At 39.4% G+C, this 18,583-nt stretch overlaps 1 long non-coding RNA gene across 1 annotated transcript; it reads right to left on the reverse strand.

Annotated features, from left to right (window-relative positions):
* Positions 1-1,094: 1,094 nt before the first annotated feature.
* On the reverse strand, positions 1,095-11,117 carry LOC309801630. The gene is made up of 3 exons (XR_014293623.1): positions 10,884-11,117; positions 3,706-3,867; positions 1,095-1,965 (listed from the first exon to the last, which is right to left on the reverse strand). It is a non-coding gene; the product is annotated as an uncharacterized lncRNA (long non-coding RNA).
* Positions 11,118-18,583: the final 7,466 nt, after the last annotated feature.

An 18,583-nucleotide genomic window follows, 5' to 3' on the forward strand; every position in this document is an offset into this window, starting at 1 on the left:
CTCATCTTTGGGCTTTAATTATTCTGTTTAAAAATAAATTTTCAAAGATACTCTGAAGAGAAACTAAGAAAAAAAACAACAAAATAAAAGATTTACCATAATGCAGGTACATAAATATGAACTAAAAATACTTTTAAATTAAAAATTAATCTTTTTTATTTTAAAAATTAATCTAATTAAAATTACAGATTAGGCTGGATAGAATTGATCCATTGCTGAAGCTTAAAAACAAACTAGCTATAAATGTTACTAGTTTTCTACACTGTTGTTACAAGACTTGACTGACATCCGTGATGTACTCTGCAATATTTTTGAAATGATGAAATGTGTGATCCAGAGACTTGAAATATTTCAATACTTGTGTATAGGAATTTTCTTCCATGAACTAGAAATGAAAAAAGTGAGAATGTTTCCTTGCTCAAATCACATTAAGTGGATTCCCTTACATTACTTGCATTCATTTTTAAGATAGTCATAAATGGTTACATAAAATACAGGAATATTATCTGTTGAAGAAGCTGATGGTTTTTATAGTCAATGTATGTATTCAAATGATAAATGTTTCTGCATAATCTCTGACCCAACAATACCATTCCATGCCACTCCAAGAATTCTTCCATCAAAAGTAAAAGCTCCAGGACATAAAGACATGAACCTCTATGCCCATTACCACATTTCTTGAAATCATAAAACTGTTTGGAACTTAATAAATGTTTATCAATGGGTTTTGACTGAATGAAATTATGGCTCACTCATAGTACACATTACTGGGCATCTACTAAAGGTAATATGGTAGTGATATATGCTAGATATCATTAATATAATAGAAACACAATGTACTAAAAGTGTTTTGCAACTAAAAATCACTATACATTGTATGGCTTTAAAAAGGAATGAAATGCTGCTACATGCTATAACATGGATAAACTTTGAAAACATTATGTTAAGTGAAAGAAGCCAGACACAAAAGGACAACTATTATATGATTCCACTTATATGAGGTAGTTAGAATAGGCAAATTATAAACCCAGAAAATAGAATAGAGTTAACCAGAGGCTAAGGGGAGGGGAGAAATAAGGGGTTATTGTTTAGTGAGTACAGTTTCTGTTTGGGATAACAAGAAAGGTCTTAAAATGGATAATGGTAATGGTTGCTCAACATTGTGAATGTACTTAATACCAATAAATGATACACTTAAAAATGGTTAAAATGGTAAATTTTACATTATGGGACATTTTACCAAAATAAAAAATAAAAATATACTATAAAATAAAGTACAAATTTACCTCATACTAGGCATACTATGAAGTTTGCATAAAATTGCACTTATTTTAGGAGCTTATATGGTTATTATCATATTTGGGGACATGTAAAGAAAGCAACAGCTTAAGTAGTCCTCTTGAGTTCTTTCTCTCCATCTTTCCAACCTGGTGTTTTCTAGATTAATGGTTTTGTCACGCCTCTCTTTGAATACTAGCATCAGTAGGAATGCTAGCTAGTACTGGTTTCCTTAAGTATCAGCTAAAAAGTTTAATGTATTTTTATGCTGGTAATTGTTTTAGAACCTGGGAGGGATGTCATTGTTTTCTTAACTTGCCAAAAGCAAATATAGTACTGTAGACAGCATTACTAGAAAGAAATAGTAACTTTGAAGTAGACATATGTCCATCCTAAGCAAACTGAATATATTTCAAAGCAGACCACACCACTCAACTGCTGGCAATGTTCTTCCACATACTTGGCAGTATACTACTCGAAGTCTGAGAACTGTTTCTTTTTTGTAAAAATGATTTTGATTGGGAAACCCTGAATAAATCCTTTGGAATGTGTAACGTTTAGAGCTCCTTCTGGGATTCCTTTTCCATGAATCAAGGTTCTTTGATTCACTATCCTCCTTGGCACTTGCTTCCTAGTCATCTCAGCAGCCTTTGTGCCAGTGCTAATGAAGAGCTCCCAGTTTAGGTCCTAAAGCAGGGAGAACAATAAAAGGAGAACCTCATTTCAAGTACCAGAAATGTCTGGGTTATAAAGGACACACATATTGTCAAAGTAAGCCCAGAGTGGGGTGACATCACCAAGGTCATTCCTGGCTCCACGTCCCCCACAGGAGGAACAACTAACAATTATTTGGAAACAGGACACTATTTGAGAGAATCCTAGAACATGGAGGTGAGGCTGAAGCACCCCCGTGCACCACAGAGACCAAGACAGACTGCATTAGAAGGGTGAGAAAAGGAGCTACACGTTGACCACACTGCCCCTCCCCCAAGCCAGTGGAGCACCATGGGTGAGGTCTCCCCTGAACCTCTGGTTCCTCCAGTAGGAGAAGAGAACTGGGGGACAGCAAGCACCACCACTAGCATTGGGGTTGCTTTGTGGGAGCCACTGCTCTAACCTGCTCCACTGGGATTGCAGGGGAATCTGCAGGGTTTGACCACTAAAAGTTGGACTGTGATGAAGGGGGAAGGGGCATGCAACAGCCAGCACATGGATTGCGACCGATGGAATTCATACCTGCAGTGCCCAAGTAGTGATCACAACTGGCACCTTTGCTTATCTACAGAGCCAGGTTGGTGGGACACTACAACCGGGGAACTCAGCAGGGTACAGATCCACCTGATACGCATCTGGCCCTTGAACCTGGTTTGCCCATACCCAGGGAAAGAGCAGAGTCACAGCCCACCCACTGTGGAGAGTGTCTTCTGGCCATCTGACCAAAAGGGCTGGCAATAAATCCTGGAAGCTATTTGGCCCAGTCGTGCTCCAGCCAAGAGGCAGGCAGCCAGAGCTCATCACTGGCTCTGGTACAAAGCAGAGCCAGTATCAGGTGTGGAGGGATCCTGTACCATGCACAGGCAGGGAGATTCATTCATATCCAAGGCTGAGAGGAGCTCCCAGCTCCTCCCAACTGGGGAGCCTGTTTGAGAAATTAAGAGTCGCCTGGAGTGGTCCCTCCTCATCCCACCCAGGCAAAGGAACTGGGACTAGCCCCATCCCATCTGCTGTGGAGAGTGTCTTCCTGGCCCATCTGACTAGAAGGATTGGTGACAACTCCTAGAAACTGTGCGGCCAAGCAGTGCTCAAGCCTAGAGAAGGGTAGACAGAGCTGATAGTCTGCAAAGCAAAGCCAGTGGCCTTGTTCAGCCACAGAACGTGGAGTGTGGATCAGCTGGAGTTAAGACAACAAAGAGCTTTACTGGCTTTAGAGCTGCTTCTCCTGCTGCACCCAGGCAGGAAATCTAATTCATAGCCCTACTCATCACTGAATACAGCCTTCAGCACGTCCAACTGGGGAACCTAACCAGAGAACATGGGAAGCTGTACAGCCCATTAAACAGCCCTAGATACAGTGGCACTTGAACAGACAGCACAGCCTGTGGCCTCCCCCTTCTGCAGGGCAAAACCAGTGCCCTCACCTGACCAGGGAATTAAGTGCACACTCTGGCCTGATTTGGGTTCCCAAACAATGAACTATCCAGGCTCTGGGTCCTGTCCAGAGCCAGGTCCTATACAAGCTCTGATTCTCTGCCAGGAAACTAATTCATAGCCCCATGTACTACTACTACTGAATATAATACCCAGTTAAGTCTGGAGGAAGAGCCCAATTATTCAGATATGCAGATACCAATGTAAGGAATCAAGGATCACAAAAATTAGGCAAATAGGACACCACCAAAGGAAAGTAATAAAACTCCAATAACTGACCTTAAAAAAATGAAGATCTGGGCTTCCCTGGTGGCGCAGTGGTTGAGAGTCCGCCTGCCGATGCAGGGGATGTGGGTTCGTGCCCCGGTCCGGGAGGATCCCACATGCCGCAGAGTGGGCTGGGCCCATGAGCCATGGCTGCTGAGCCTGCACGTCCGGAGCCTGTGCTCCGCAACGGGAGAGGCCACAACAGTGAGAGGCCCACACACCGCAAAAAAAAAAAAAAAAAAAAAAAAGAGAATATCTATGAACTGTCAAAGAATTCAGAATAATCCTCCTAAGGAAGTTTAGTGAACTACAAGAAAGCACAGACAGCTAAGTGAAATTAGGAAAACAATGCATGAACAAGACAAGAAGTTTGACAAGGAAGTAGCAACATCAAAGAAACAGGAACACTAGATTTTAAAAATACAATAACTGAACTGAAGAATTCAATAGAAAGTTTCAAAGGTAGATTCGACCATGCAGAAGAAAGAATCAGCAAACTGGAGGACAGGACTTTAGAAATTACCCAGTGAAAGGAACAAAAAGGAAAAGAATAAAAAGAGTGAAGAAAGCCTATGGAAATTATGGGACACAATAAAGTAAACAATGTTCATGTATGGGAATTCCAGAAGAAGAAAAGAGAGAGAGAAAGGGAAAAAAAGTATATTTAAAGCAATAATGGATGAAACCTTCCCAAACCTAGGATGAGAAATGGACATCCATATCCATGAAGTCCAAACAAGCCCAAATAGGTTGAACTCAAATAGGGCTACTCTGAGATACATTGCAATTAAATCATCAAAAGTCGAAAACAAAGAAAGAATTTTAAGACCAGCAAGAGAAAAGAGAGAAGTTACATACAAGGGAACCCTGGGATAATTGGATATTCACATGTAAAAGAATGAAATTGGACCAATATCTTATACCACTCACAAAACTAACTTGAATTGGATTAAAGACTCAAATGTAGGACCTGAAACTATGCAACTGCCAGAAGAAAACATAGGAATAAAGCTCATTACATGGGTTTGGTAATGACTTTTTGGATATGACACTGAAAACACAAACGACAAAATAAAAAATAAACAAATGGAACTACATCAAACTAAAAAGCTTCTGCACAGCAAACGAAAACAAAAACAAATCAACAAAGTGATTGAAAAGACAACCTATAGAATGCGAAAAACATATTTGTAAACCATATATCTGATAAGGGTTAATATCCAAAATAAATTAAAAATTCATACAAATCAATAGCAAAAAAAAAATTACCCAATTAAAAAAATGAGCAAAGGACCCGAATAGACATTCCTCCAAAGAAGACACACGAAAAGCCAACAGGTACATGAAAAGATGCTCAATACCACTAGTCATTAGGGAAATGCACATTAAAACCACATTGAGATATTACCTCACACCTGTTAGAACAGTCATCCTCAAAAATGTCAAGAGATAACAAATGCTCATGAGGATGTGGAGAAAAGGGAAGCCTTGTGCTGTTGGTGGGATTGTAGATTGGTAAAGCCAGTATGGAAAACAGTATGGAGGATCCTCAAAAATTAAGACTAGAACTACATATATCTAGCAACTCCACTTCTGGGAATATATCCAAAGAAAATGAAAACACTAACTCAAAAAGATATCTGCACCCCCATGTTCATAGCAGCATTATTTATAATAGCCAAGACATGGAAACAATCTAAGTGCCCATTGATGGACAAATGGGTAAAGAGGTTGTTTTATATATTTATAGATATATACGTATTATATGTATACACACACACACACACACACACACACACTGAAATATTATTCATCTGTAAGAAAACAAAGAAATGCTACCATTTGAGACAACAGAAATGGACCTTGAAGGCTTTATGCTAAGTTAAATAAGTCAGAGAAAGAAAGGCAAACACTATATGATCTCACTTATATGTGGAACCTAAAAAAAAAGAAAACAATCATAGAAAAAGAGATCAGACCTGTGGTTACAGGAGACAGAGGGTCAGGGGAGGGGAAATTGGAGGAAGATGGTCAAAGGTACAAGCTTCCAATTGTAAGATAAATACATACTATGGACATAATGTACAACATGATGACTACAGCTAACACTGACGTGTGATATATAGAAAAATCATTAAGAATAAATTCTAAGCATTCTCTTCACAGAAGAGTATTATTTGATCTCATTTATATAAATCTGTGTGTTTGTGTGAGAGAGAAGGACAGAATACAAAAATGCAAAAAGAAAAGTTGTAAAGTACGAAGCTGCTTAGGTTTATATCTCAATCTATAACAGATAACAATTTGTTTAATTTTAATAGGTACAAAAATAAATATTAAGCATAGAACAAGCAAAAAGAAAACCTGAGCCCAGCGTAGATGTCCTTAAAGCATTTGCAAAGGAGGGCTTTATTAGGTCCGCGAACACCTGCAATTACAGGCAAAATTCTATGTGTGTGTGTTGTGTATGTACTTGGGGAGTGGACGCATAGCCTTTATTGAATTATTAAAGGGGATGTTAAGACCCAAAAGTTTAAAAAGCACTGGAAAGCCTGACCACAAAACCATTTTAAACTACTCTGATTATGTTTTTATAGTTTTCCTTCACTCGTTAACACTTCAAAGAACAGCATGTGAATGTGGAAAGAATCTCTGCCATTTAGGTAAGATCTCTGAGTCTCAGTGTAAAATTAGCATATAGTAGAAGGATGAAATTATACACCATAGATGAAAGTACCTAGCAGAGCGCTTTAAGACTAGTACTTATTTATGCAAGACATCTTCCCCTGCTTACTTGTTTTCCGTAGAATGAAAGCATACTGAAAGCCGGTACAATGTCTTCTTTAAAGTTTTCTTTTGTAATGCTTACTATGCTTTTTGATACGGATGAGCCAATATCCACTTAAGGGCATGTAAGCTCACAATAACTTTTGTTGAATATAACTGTTTGAATGTACTTTCACTATATTATTATATAGGGATTTTAAACTAAAATGTACCTGCACACACTATTTAGAGCCTAACTTGGATATTAGAGTAGGTGGATATACACCCCTGGAAAATAATAGCTAATTTCTTCACTAAAATCAAATTGCTGAACATCTACTTTGCATATACATAGCTAGGCACTGTATTATGAGTTTCAGGTAATAAAAAGTTGTTAGTCAAAGACTCTGCTCCCTAGGGTTATTTTACAACAGCAAATCATGTTCAAACTAAAGGATAGACCAAAATAGAAAGTGCCACAGGCATTTAGACAAGGGAGAAACACATCTGAAATGAGAAGGAAGGTGGGTATGGGGAAGGGTTCATGGAAGAGGCAGTGTATGCTGTGAGCAAGGTTTCAACGTGTAGCAGGGTGAGTGAAAGGAACAAATGAAGACATATAGTCGTGATATCATGAGGCACAAACTAGAAATAAACAGCACTTGTTCTAGGCTGGTCATGAGGTAATTTAAGGGGATTAGTGAGAAACTAGATAAAGAGATATCTCTTTATGTATTACTTATTAATAATACTTTTGAACACAAGTATTTAATTTAAAAAAAAAGAACAATATAGGGACAGGAGACTAGGAGGTACAAACTATTATTATAAAATGAGCTATAAGGATATACTGCATAGCACAGAAAATATAGCCAATATTTTATAACTATAAATGGAGTATAACCTTTAAGAATTGTGAGTCACTATATTTTACACCTGTAAGTTATATAATATTACACATCAACTATACTTCAATTAAAAATGCTATTTTAGTGAATAAAACACTAAGCAGTGAAATTTTTTAAAAAGAACTTAGAAGAGAACTTAAAAATAAAGACATAAAGAGCAGGTTGAAACAGCGCAGAAATCTGGCAATTAAGAGGCCATTGATAACTTTCAAAATAGCACTTTTCCTACCTATTCTCAGTGGAGGCAAAGCCTTATTAATCCTACTATTTCTTTTTCTGTTTTCCAAAATCTCAGGATAAGTCTATTTCAATTGTAGCTAATGGCAGTAATGCAGCACCAGAAAATGCCGTTTGTAAAGAGAGGGCAACTTTGTGACTCCTAAGTGGGTACTCAAGTCTTAAATTACTGATAACACTGACCACCCACCAGACTAAATGTTTTTTTTTACGTGATTGGAAAGCAACAGATTGATTTCAATTCTATCTTGTCATATCTACAAAAAAGTTCCTACAGTTCATTTAGCAACTAATAGAATACATCCTTCTATTTGGTATTACTCCTCCTTAACACGGGGCAATTAATTTTTCCTTTCTCTGGGAAACGTTTTTAACAAAGGAAATAGAGTCATAAATTAGTTTCGGTTAGGAAATCATACAACTATTTCTACCTAGGGCTTTGAATTTAGAAACTTTCCTCAGAAATTGTTTAAATATAACGAAGTCCAAATTCAGAAATACCTTAAATTTAATTATCTTAGTTGCACTAAAATAACAAATTCTATTTTCTATCTTGTTTTCTTTCTTCCCCAGAAGGCTTCTCCAACCCTAATCCATAACTTAATGCATTCATCTCACCTATACAATCACTGGCAGGTATGATGCCGGCTTTGGCGGCTCCAGTCCCCTAATCCTGACCCATTTCTTGCCAAAGAACTCAGTTTCTTCAGAAACCAAGTAACAGACATTTCAATTTCTAACCATCATTAGCATATTTTCATGTACTAATACTCAACATAAAAACACCTTTCAAAATTACAGAAATTTTTACTGTACTTAAGATCAATTGCACTAACCTGTATTTCATAAACCTTGGGCTACTTTCTAAAAAATGAATTATTATTTTAATATGTTTTTCACTTATTATTCAGAATAATTATTCATATAATTAAATATTTTACAATTAGGTAAGAAAGGTGGAAAATAGTTTTGCTATTCTTGTTCTTTGTTCTCTCTTCTAGTTGGTGTGCCTGAGCCAAAATTTTAGAATATTGAAAATTTAATATTTCAAACCCAAACCACATTTAAAGATAATAATAACAACCAGCCAAAACAATATCGGTCCAGAGGTTTGCATGGTCCGGGGAACAGTTCTCTGAGGGGGCCATTTGGAGTGGGATTTGCCCACCCCCCTCCACTCCTTCTGCCTCATATACTGAAGATAGAGACAAAGAAACCAACTCAACTCTTTCCAAAGTGTATCTATAAATAGAGAATTTGTAATCAGAAAAACAATAACGATATATAATAGAAGTAACATGATTTTTCAGAACCAGTATCTTGTTCTAAAGCAATATTTAAAAAAGAAGGTAAGAAGGTTAGCTATAAACCCTGGACCTCTTTTTCATTGGTCTCCTATTTTAATTTGTTAAAATAAAACCCATGGCCTTTTGAGTCAAACTGTCTCTTTAATTTCAGATTTAAAGATAACAAATCTCTTTTTAAATGGAATATTGGCACACAGACACCACACAGTCTGGCTTATTGCAACTGTTCTCTGTTGGTGAAGTGGCACATTTGTAATCCCCACCATAGCAATCTTCACCATTTCACAGAATATCATTCAATTGTACATCCCTAGGTGGGCAACAAGAATGGGCACTTGAGCTCAGCAGCAAAGCGTTTGTGGGGAAATCCTAGGTCAGAACCCCCAAAAGGGGAGACTAACTTGAGGATGCCCAAATAACCTGAGGTTTACCTTGGCCACCTCCCCTGGCTTTCTGACTGCCTGTGGGAAAAGCCTCTCTGGAATCTCTTTTGAGGTTATTGGGGGAATCCTAGGACAAACACACTGCTTGCTTTTGCAGGAGGACTTGCCCCATACCCTACCCAGCTAGGTGTCTCACAACCTAGCTGGACTAAAAAAGCTTCAAGAAAAACGGGACAGACTGACATTTGCATTTCTACTTCCACCTAGTCTTATGCACGTGGAGCAAAATATGTAGGTATAGCCCTCTTTCTCACACCCCAACAGATTCTGCTGTCCTCGAAACCCATCTGGTAGCTGCAGTGACTACAATGAAGGGAGTTATCGGAAACCATGTTGGTACTGGGTTTAAAGGATTTTTCATGCCATGTATTTTGGGGAAGGACACAGATAATAGTCCAAGCATGGTATAAGGCAATGTCCTTTCTGGGTCCTTGAAAAATCAGTCACGGAACAGAGGTGGTGGACAGGAGCTGACAAGAGCTGGCTTGTTAATGAGCACAGCATCCCCGGGGTGGGGGGTGGGGGAATCAATGAAATGATTGACAAGAGAAGATGGTAAATGAAGGGAGAAGTGGGGACAAGTGCTGCTCAACCCAAGCTGAACTCCAGGAGGTAAGTTTCTCCTCTAATTTGAGATTCTTTCTAAAGGTTCAGTATTGAAGTGGGTGTTTGACGTTGAAATGTGCAGACCCATTCTAATAACTGGAAAGGGAGAAGACTGAGGAAGGCAAAAGGAGAGGGAAGATTTCCGATTACTTCTCTAGGCTGCTGACAAGAACCTGCTGCTCGCAAACCAGAAATTAACCAAGCGAAGGTTGAAGGTAGCAACGTAAAAGTGAAACTCAAATTATTTTCCATTCTGAATCCTCTTCAATATCGAAGCGAGTGTGGCACAGCAATGGTTGATTATCTTAAGATTACAGAGGCTGACCGCCTTCTTTGTTTGCCCAGTAACACCGCTCCTCCAATCATCTCAAGCACTTGGCTGATTAATATTTCAATTCCAGTTGCTGCTCCTTTTCCCATTGCAGAAGGCGGCAGGGATATTCCCCTTCTTCCCTCTGTATTACAAACCCCATTACTAACCAAGCAGAAAGCACCGCGCAGTGTGGCCGAGGCTAATAATAGCCGGGCTGCTTACCTTCTCCGGAGGGATCGAATCAGCGCATGTCCCCGCGCCGGCTGCCCCGGGGCCGCAGTGCCGCCGCGCCGGGTCTGTGCTTGGTCAGTTCGGCCGGCCCCCACCCCACCTGCCAGCTGCAGCAGCTGCTCCCGCCGCTCCCGCCGCCGAGCTCCGGCCGCAGGAAGTCATCCCCCGCGCCGGGCCGGATCGCCACATTCCGCGCCAGCCGCGGGGGGAGAGGGGCCTCTCCCTGCTGCGGGGACCGGCTCCTGGAAACTGCGCTCAAAGATCGCTACCCTTCCCGGTTGTAGGGTTATTTTCTAGGAATGCTTTTACAGAAGAAGCGTCGCCGGCTGGTGGACCGAGAGAGAAGAGCCAGAGTGACTTTCTCTGCAGAGCGCCTTACCTCTGAGCGCTCCCCTGTCACTCCCGCGGCATGGACAGCTCCATTCCGCTGTGTGGGTTTTCCACCCTCTTCATCTTCCTTGTCTGTATTGTTCATTTCGCTGAATTTGAGAGTGGGATTAGCTTTGAAGATATCATTCAAACACTCCGAAAATATTTTAAATTGGCGACTAGTTTTTCTAAGCCCCTGTAGCAAGCTCCACTTTCCCTCAACACACACACACACACACACACACACACACACAGTTACTCGCACGTACACACCCAGCCAAACCACTCACAATTAGGAAAGCTGGGACCTCTCGCCCTCTTGCCTACGTAATGGAACAGGAAACTCCCAAAGGAGTGGGGAAGTAGGACCGGCTAGCGAAAGCACTCGAGGAAAGAGAGAGGGGTCGCCCCAAGATTTTGTTGCTGTTCAGTAGTGTCCTTAGTGGACAGAGGTTCCCCCTCTAACCCCCTGGCCCCGCCCCAAGTGGAATGGCTGGTCTGGTGACCGCTGTAACATTTGGAAACAAAGAAGCTGAAGCCACATTAACAGGTGGCTGCATCTCTTTCTTTCCCGAAGGATTTATCAGAATTGGCTTTAGGAATAATATTAGCATATACGTATATAATAAACCCTTTCCTTCTCTCTTTAAATTGGCACCAGCTATTAACAGGTTTCTCTCTCTCTCTCATTTTCCTCCCTCCCTCCTTCCCTCCCTCCCTCTCCTAAGCTGACCAGATCATCAGTTTCCGGACTTAAGGGGGAAAAAAGGCCAAGGATGTGCTCTCTTTACAGCTGAACCAGGGCTTATTTTCCCGGTGTTCAGCCATTCCCAAGTAGAGAGGCTTTTTGACACTAGGGTTCTCTGTGAGTGAACTTCTCACATTCAGCTTGCTTTTGGAATTGCCCATCACTAGGTCCAGGCCAGTTTTATCCTTGGATTTGTCCAGCAACCTAAACAGTATAATTGCACAAGGCCAAGGCAGTACTTTTAATCTAGGAAGAGTTCCCAACTCTCTGTTTAGCAGTTCCCAAATTAGGAGGTAGTGTAGCAAACAGTTTCAACAAGGCTCAGTAAGAATTCTTGACCCTAGAATGCGGACTTTTTAAAAGCTGGAACAACCTAATTCATCTCTCTGAGTTTCACTTTCATAAAATTAGACCTCACCAAAGAGCAGGGGATTCTTAATATGTATCAAAGTGTATGTGGAATCTGGATGGGAATATTACATCTTTAATTTCACTAACCTCTAGCTGCAATTTAGTATTTAGCATGTCCTTTAAATCTAAATGCAGACAACAAACCACAATAATATTAGGAGTACCTGTGACTATATCCCCAGCAGATACCACAGACAATTTCCTAAGGCAGTTTTTATAGTTATCTCAAAGTATCACTAGTCTGATGTTACAATCAAATCATCATTACCTTTTTTGTTTTATCTAATAGACTGTATCTATTTTAGAATGGTTTTAGATATACAGAAAAATTAAGGGGATAATACAGAGTTCTTATATATCTCATTCCCACTTTCCTCGATTATTGACACCGTACACTAGTGTGGTACCTTTTTTACAATTAACGAGCCAATATTAATACAATAATATTAACCAGAGTCTGTACTTTATTCAGATTTCCTTGGCTTTTGCCTAGTGTCCTTAATTCCATTTCAGGCTTCCATCCAGGACACCACATTACATTTAGTTATCAAGCCCCCTTAGGCTCCTCTGGGCTGTGGTAGTTTCTCAGGCTTTTCTTGTTTTTGATAACCTTGACAGTTTCTTTTTTAAATGTATTTATTTAATTTATTTATTTTTGGCTGTGTTGGGTGTTCGTTGCTGCGCGTGGGCTTTCTCTAGTTGCGGAAAATGGGGGCTACTCTTGGTTGCAGTGCGCAGGCCTCTCATTTCAGTGGCCTCTCTCGTTGTGGAGCACGGGCTGTAGGCGCGTGGGCCTCCGTAGTTGCAGCACATGGGCTCAGTAGTTGTGGTTCACGGTCTCTAGAGCGCAGGCTCAGTACTTGTGGCGCACGGGTTTAGTTGCTCCCTGGCATGTGGGATCTGCCCAGGCCAGGGCTCGAACCCGTGTCCCCTGCATTGGCAGGCGGACTCTCAACCACTGCGCCACCAGGGAAGCCCCAACCTTGACGGTTGTGAGGAGCAGTGATCAAGTGTTTTGTAGCATACCTCACTAATGTAAACTGTCCAATGCTTTTCTCATGGTAAGACTGGGATTATGGTTTATTGGGAGGACAACCAGATAAAGTGCCTTTTTTATAACATCTTATCAAGGGTACATGCTATCAACGTGATTTGCCTGTTGATGTTGACCTTGATAACCTGGCTGAGGTCGTGTCTCAGATTTCTCCACTGTAAAGTTACTCCTCCACCCCTTCCACACTACACTTGTTGGAAGGAAGTCACTATGTGAAGCACAAACCCAAAGAGTGGAGAGTTATGATCCACCTCCTTGAGGACAGAGTATGTACATAAAGTATTTGGAATTCTTCCACACAGATTTGTCTATTTTCCCCTAAACATTAATTTATTCAATTATTGACATTTATTTATATCAGTATAGACTCATGGATATCTATTTTATCCTTTGGGTTATAATCCAATACTACTTTATTTTGTTGTTTGAATTGTTCCAGCTTTGGCCATTGGGAGCTTTTGCTTTTGGCGCCTGTGCTCCTTTGACATACTCCCTTTGGGGTGTGTGAGTTTGTGTGTGTGTGTGTATCTGTGTTTAGCATGCATGTTTGTGTGTGTGTTTAACACTTCCTGACTTTCTGGTACCACAAGATGCTCCAGGCTCATTTTGTGTATGTCCTGCCCCAGTCCTAGAATCAGTCATTTCTCTGAGGAGCCCTGATTCCTTTTATTGGAGAGTAGTAATAGAAACCAAGATCTGGGCTCTAGATGTGCTGTTGCTAATGGGCTATTATTTGATTAGGCTCTCTTGACTGAGAGAACAAAGAAATATATATGTACACTAACCCATGTATATACACATATCAGTAAATATTTCTATATATAACTATCTATATCTATATTGAGCTGAGTGTATACTGATGTCTGCAACTATAATGCATTAACGCTGAGATTAGTTTAGCCTCCTCCTCTTGTTTATCTGTAAATTCATACTTCAATATTGAGAAATGTGGCTACCACCATCCACCATCTATTTATTTAATTGTTCAATTTCAGTACACATGTATCAGAGTTGTGAACCCATCTCCCCAACATCACTATTTTTAAGTATAGTAGTTAATAGAGTCTCTGTTGTATCTCGTTATTTAATGAGTTTAAATACCCATTCGTTTCTATATCACAAATTTGGTTTTTAAAATAGTCTAATGACTGCACTTAAAACATAGTAACTAGTTTCTTTTGAGATTCTATGTATTATATTTTATGAATTTAAAAGTGTTATTTTAAGACTCTTTAAATGGGCTACTCCATATTGTCAAAGGGATCCACAGTAAAAAGAAGGTTAGGACCCCAACCTCACAAAGATTATTGTCAGTTTATAATGAGATGATGTGAAATTGTCTGGTGCAAATGTTGGGAGCTCATGCTTGATAAGTGTTAGCTTTGTCCACTTGGGCAGGCTTCTTTCTCCTCTAAAGTTCTAAATACCTTGGAAGAGAGAACATGCTAAACCTTATGGTTAATAATTTATAATGTAGTGGAAGGATTTGCTAGGTATCAGGGTTGGAGGTAAAAGTCCATATAAGGTTGACGGAGGATGAGTGATTCCACTGCAGAAGTTTGTACTTGATATAAATTAATATAAGTGCAAGCAATGTATTTTAAGTTCATTCTAGAGGAGTAGTTCAGAATAGCTTCACAGAGGAGAAGACCTGAGCTATCTTGGGAGATGTTTAAACAGATGAGGAGTGGAGCCGGAGTTGGGAAGGCAAAGGCAGTGTAGCCTTAGAATGCAAATGTTCACAGACATGATCTTGTGGCTTATTCACCATCCTTACCAACCTAATAAGGACACCTGCTGGTAGCTGCATCATCATCATCATCACCATCACCATCATCACCATCATGTTAATAAAGAATGGATATATTTGCCAGGTAGTCAAACAAGCTCTTTGCACGTAGCACCTAGATGTTTTCTACGATCCACCTTATGAGTTCAATCATTGTAATTATTCTCATTTTTCACATACAAAAATGAAGACTTAGAGAGATTAAGTAATTTGTTCAAATCTTGGTGTGTGCCGTCTCAACTCCATGCTCTTTACCTCTGTGCTTAACAGGCTAGGATGATTTGCCCATATTAAGGGCTCAAATATTGGTTGATAAGTATAATAATCTCATAAAAGGAAAAGTGAAGTAATCTACTTTGATGTTTATGATGCAGTTTGGTGAATGCACTTAAGTGCCAATAGATGAATAATAAAAGTTAGAAACACACAAACATAGAGAAGAAAAATTCATATGTGTATGTCTGCTGGGAACAAAAAATCCTCCTGAATGTCTAACTTCTTAGTAAATATCAGGATATCACATACACATCATTAGGCAGCACCAATGGAGGATCCTCTGTACCCTGCAAGAGGGCACTGTTATAGATGCACAGAAAGAAAATTCATATTTCCTGTACATTATAAATAAGGACATACTATGATCACTCTTTAAGAATGAAGTAATTTGAGTTTTTAAATTTTCCTTATCAATTGGTGTATATGAATCATGTTAGGTGAAGAATTATTGGTTGATTGGACATTTTATGTTTTAATTCTTTACAGAAAACAGTAAACAAATCCTTTTAGGCTTAAAATATCACATTCAGCAAATGAGTTATTATACTGAAGAAAGTGATGAATTCAGTAAAGTGTCTGGAATCTAAAATAAGAAGTAATTGAAGGAACTGGGAATAGATGACATGAAGCAAGACCAGGAGAGAAGTAGGTGGTCGCTCTAAACTATTTTAGGAGTTGTCCTATGAAAAAGGGTTTAGACTGTCCCACACTGAAGATTTTAGACCAAGTAGACAGGTTTAGGTTGATAAAAGGATGAATATTTTGACAAGTAGAACCTTTCAACTATAAAATGGACCGACTGCATTTTAAACTCAAGAACTCCCTGTTACTGAAGTGCTTTAACAGAGGTTGAAGTTAAGCAGTTGGAAAAGTAAGAGCCTTTACAGTGAGGAAATTCTATGATTCTATGGTTTTCAACTCATAAATTTGTGTAGTTCATCCATTTTACTCATTGTATACACTTAAGTATATTGTTCCTTGAAATGTCCATTCAAAGTTGTTTCCTGTGCCACACACTATGAATGTTAGGGTTGGTCCTGTGTAAATCTTACCCCCATTGAATTAGTATTAACCCTAAACAAGCAGCTTTCTTACATAAGGAAACAAAAAAAGAGGTTCAGAAATGTCCAAACTAAGTTTTTATAAAACTGTGTTATCAAATCTAATTTATCAAAAAACTTCAAACAGGGGCTTCCCTGGTGGCGCAGTGGTTGAGAGTCTACCTGCTGATGCAGGGGACACGGGTTCGTGCCCCAGTCCGGGAAGATCCCACACGCCGTGGAGCGGCTGGGCCCATGAGCCACGGCCGCTGAGCCTGCGCCTCCGGAGCCTGTGCTCCACAACGGGAGAGGCCACAATGGTGAGAGGCCCGCGTACCACAAAAAAATAAAAATAAAAGGAAGATGCAGACCTGTATGCTTCAGGATTTTCTCACCAAAACCCCACACAATTTCTTTACTATTCCAGCCAAGTATGGCCTAGCCCTACCCTCATCCCTGTTTTTCTTGGTTTAGTAATAAAGAAAGAGATGGGAATAAAGAAGAGTTATCAGGTAGAAAGATATAAAATAGTGGGGAAAATAATATAAGTGAAGTCAATTACCACCATCATTTACTAGAAGTGAACTTTCAGCACCAGCATTAATATTTTTTCCTGTTATATCTGTAAATGATAATAACTAATATGTACATAACAATTTTCAATTTAAACAAATCTCATTTTTATAACTAACTACTTCGCAACAAGTAACATGCTAAGGCAACATCAATAGATGAAAAACGGTAGTCCCTGGCCCCAAGGAATGTTGCCCAGGAGAACACAGATATATGTAAACAACACAATCACAATACAGTGTAGCGAGTGCAACAATCAGGCATGCAGAAGTGCAAGGGTAGCAAAAAGGAGCATGTGATCACAACACTAAAAAGAAGACTGCACAAAAGACATAGTATGTAAACTGAGGTTTGAAAAATGAAGTGGGTTTCCCAGGTGCCCCATAGGGAGAAAGGAATTCTTGGAGGAGGGAAAAGCATAAATGAAGACAGTGAATTGTTCATATAATCCAGAAGTGAAGTAGGCAATGGCAGGAGAAATGATTGGACACAGGCGTCATGAATACTTGCATGTCTGCATTTTAGCAAGTCCATTCTAAAGGAAACTTTGAGGATCAACTCGGGGGTGGGGGGCCGCGGGGGGGACAGAACTAGTCATTGCTGCCAGAAACACGGGAACCACTTTCTACCAACCCACCAAAATAACGACTTCAAAGGCAACATGGTATCACAGAAAAGGTTTGTTTTTTTGTTTGTTTGTTTTTAGTTCATTAGATCTCACTTAAAATTCTGATTCCACAATGCACTTGCTTTGGGATCTTGAACAACACTCATAAGCTCTGCAAGTTTCAGTGTAGTAAGTTTATGTGATTACCTTCATCTGTAATATCCCTGTGTTGCAATCTTAATGGAAACTCAAGTTCAGGTCAAAGACAAGTTTCTCTGTGACCTCTCCTCTGAATTGATTCAAAAGCCGTCTCGCCCGTCCTCATTTGGCTTCTCTTATGGAATCTCATAAAAACTTCTATGACCTCTTTCGGGTTTTTTTGTTGTTGTTGTTGTCTGTTTGTTTGTTTTTTAATTTAAGTATAGTTGATTTACAATGTTGTGTTACTTTCAGGTGTACAGCACAGTGATTCCTTTTTCACATTCTTTTCCCTTATAAGTTATTACAAAATATTGAGTAGAGTTCCCTGTGCCAATAAGGAGATCCTTGTTGTATCTATTCTATGCCTTATTTGAATGACCGTAGCACTCGTTGTCTGTATCATTTTTATGTCTCTGGTTGCTTTGTGACTGAAAATGAAAAATTTCTATTTGTTCATTCCCTGGCCCTTCCTTAAAAATGTGTTCATTTATGTATTTCATATTTATTGACTACATCTTAGACACCGTGTTAACTGCTGGTTCTAGATGTTAGTAAAATATAGACCTTCCTGCTCAAAAGGTCACAGTATTTGTGGGAAAACGAAAAAATGAACAACCTATATCTCAAAGAGCTTTGTACTTCCCAAAGAGAACACACCTAGTAGGTACAATAAATACATGTATCATACATAAATGTATAAATAGTTAATGGGATTAAAAACTAGAGATAACTGCTTTTCGATTCTGAGGAAATGATGATTATATTTCACCAGGAGCTCAATACCACTCTGAGAATGAGGGCTTAACCCCCGTCCTGACTCACTGCATTGCTTTTCTGTATAAAAATACACAAGTCTGTATATGCGCTCTAGAAAAAGGCTTATCTGGCATGAATTTCAGAGAGCAAGAAGAAAACTTCAAGAAGTTCAGAGAAGCATCCAGAAGCTCAGATGATTGGCACTAATACAACTTGCTTGACAGGAAAATAGAGCTGTAAATCTCACAAAATTAG

The sequence above is a fragment of the Mesoplodon mirus genome (assembly GCF_964341445.2).
Source record: "Mesoplodon mirus genome assembly, contig: SUPER_3_unloc_11, whole genome shotgun sequence".
Lineage (NCBI taxonomy): Eukaryota > Metazoa > Chordata > Mammalia > Artiodactyla > Ziphiidae > Mesoplodon > Mesoplodon mirus.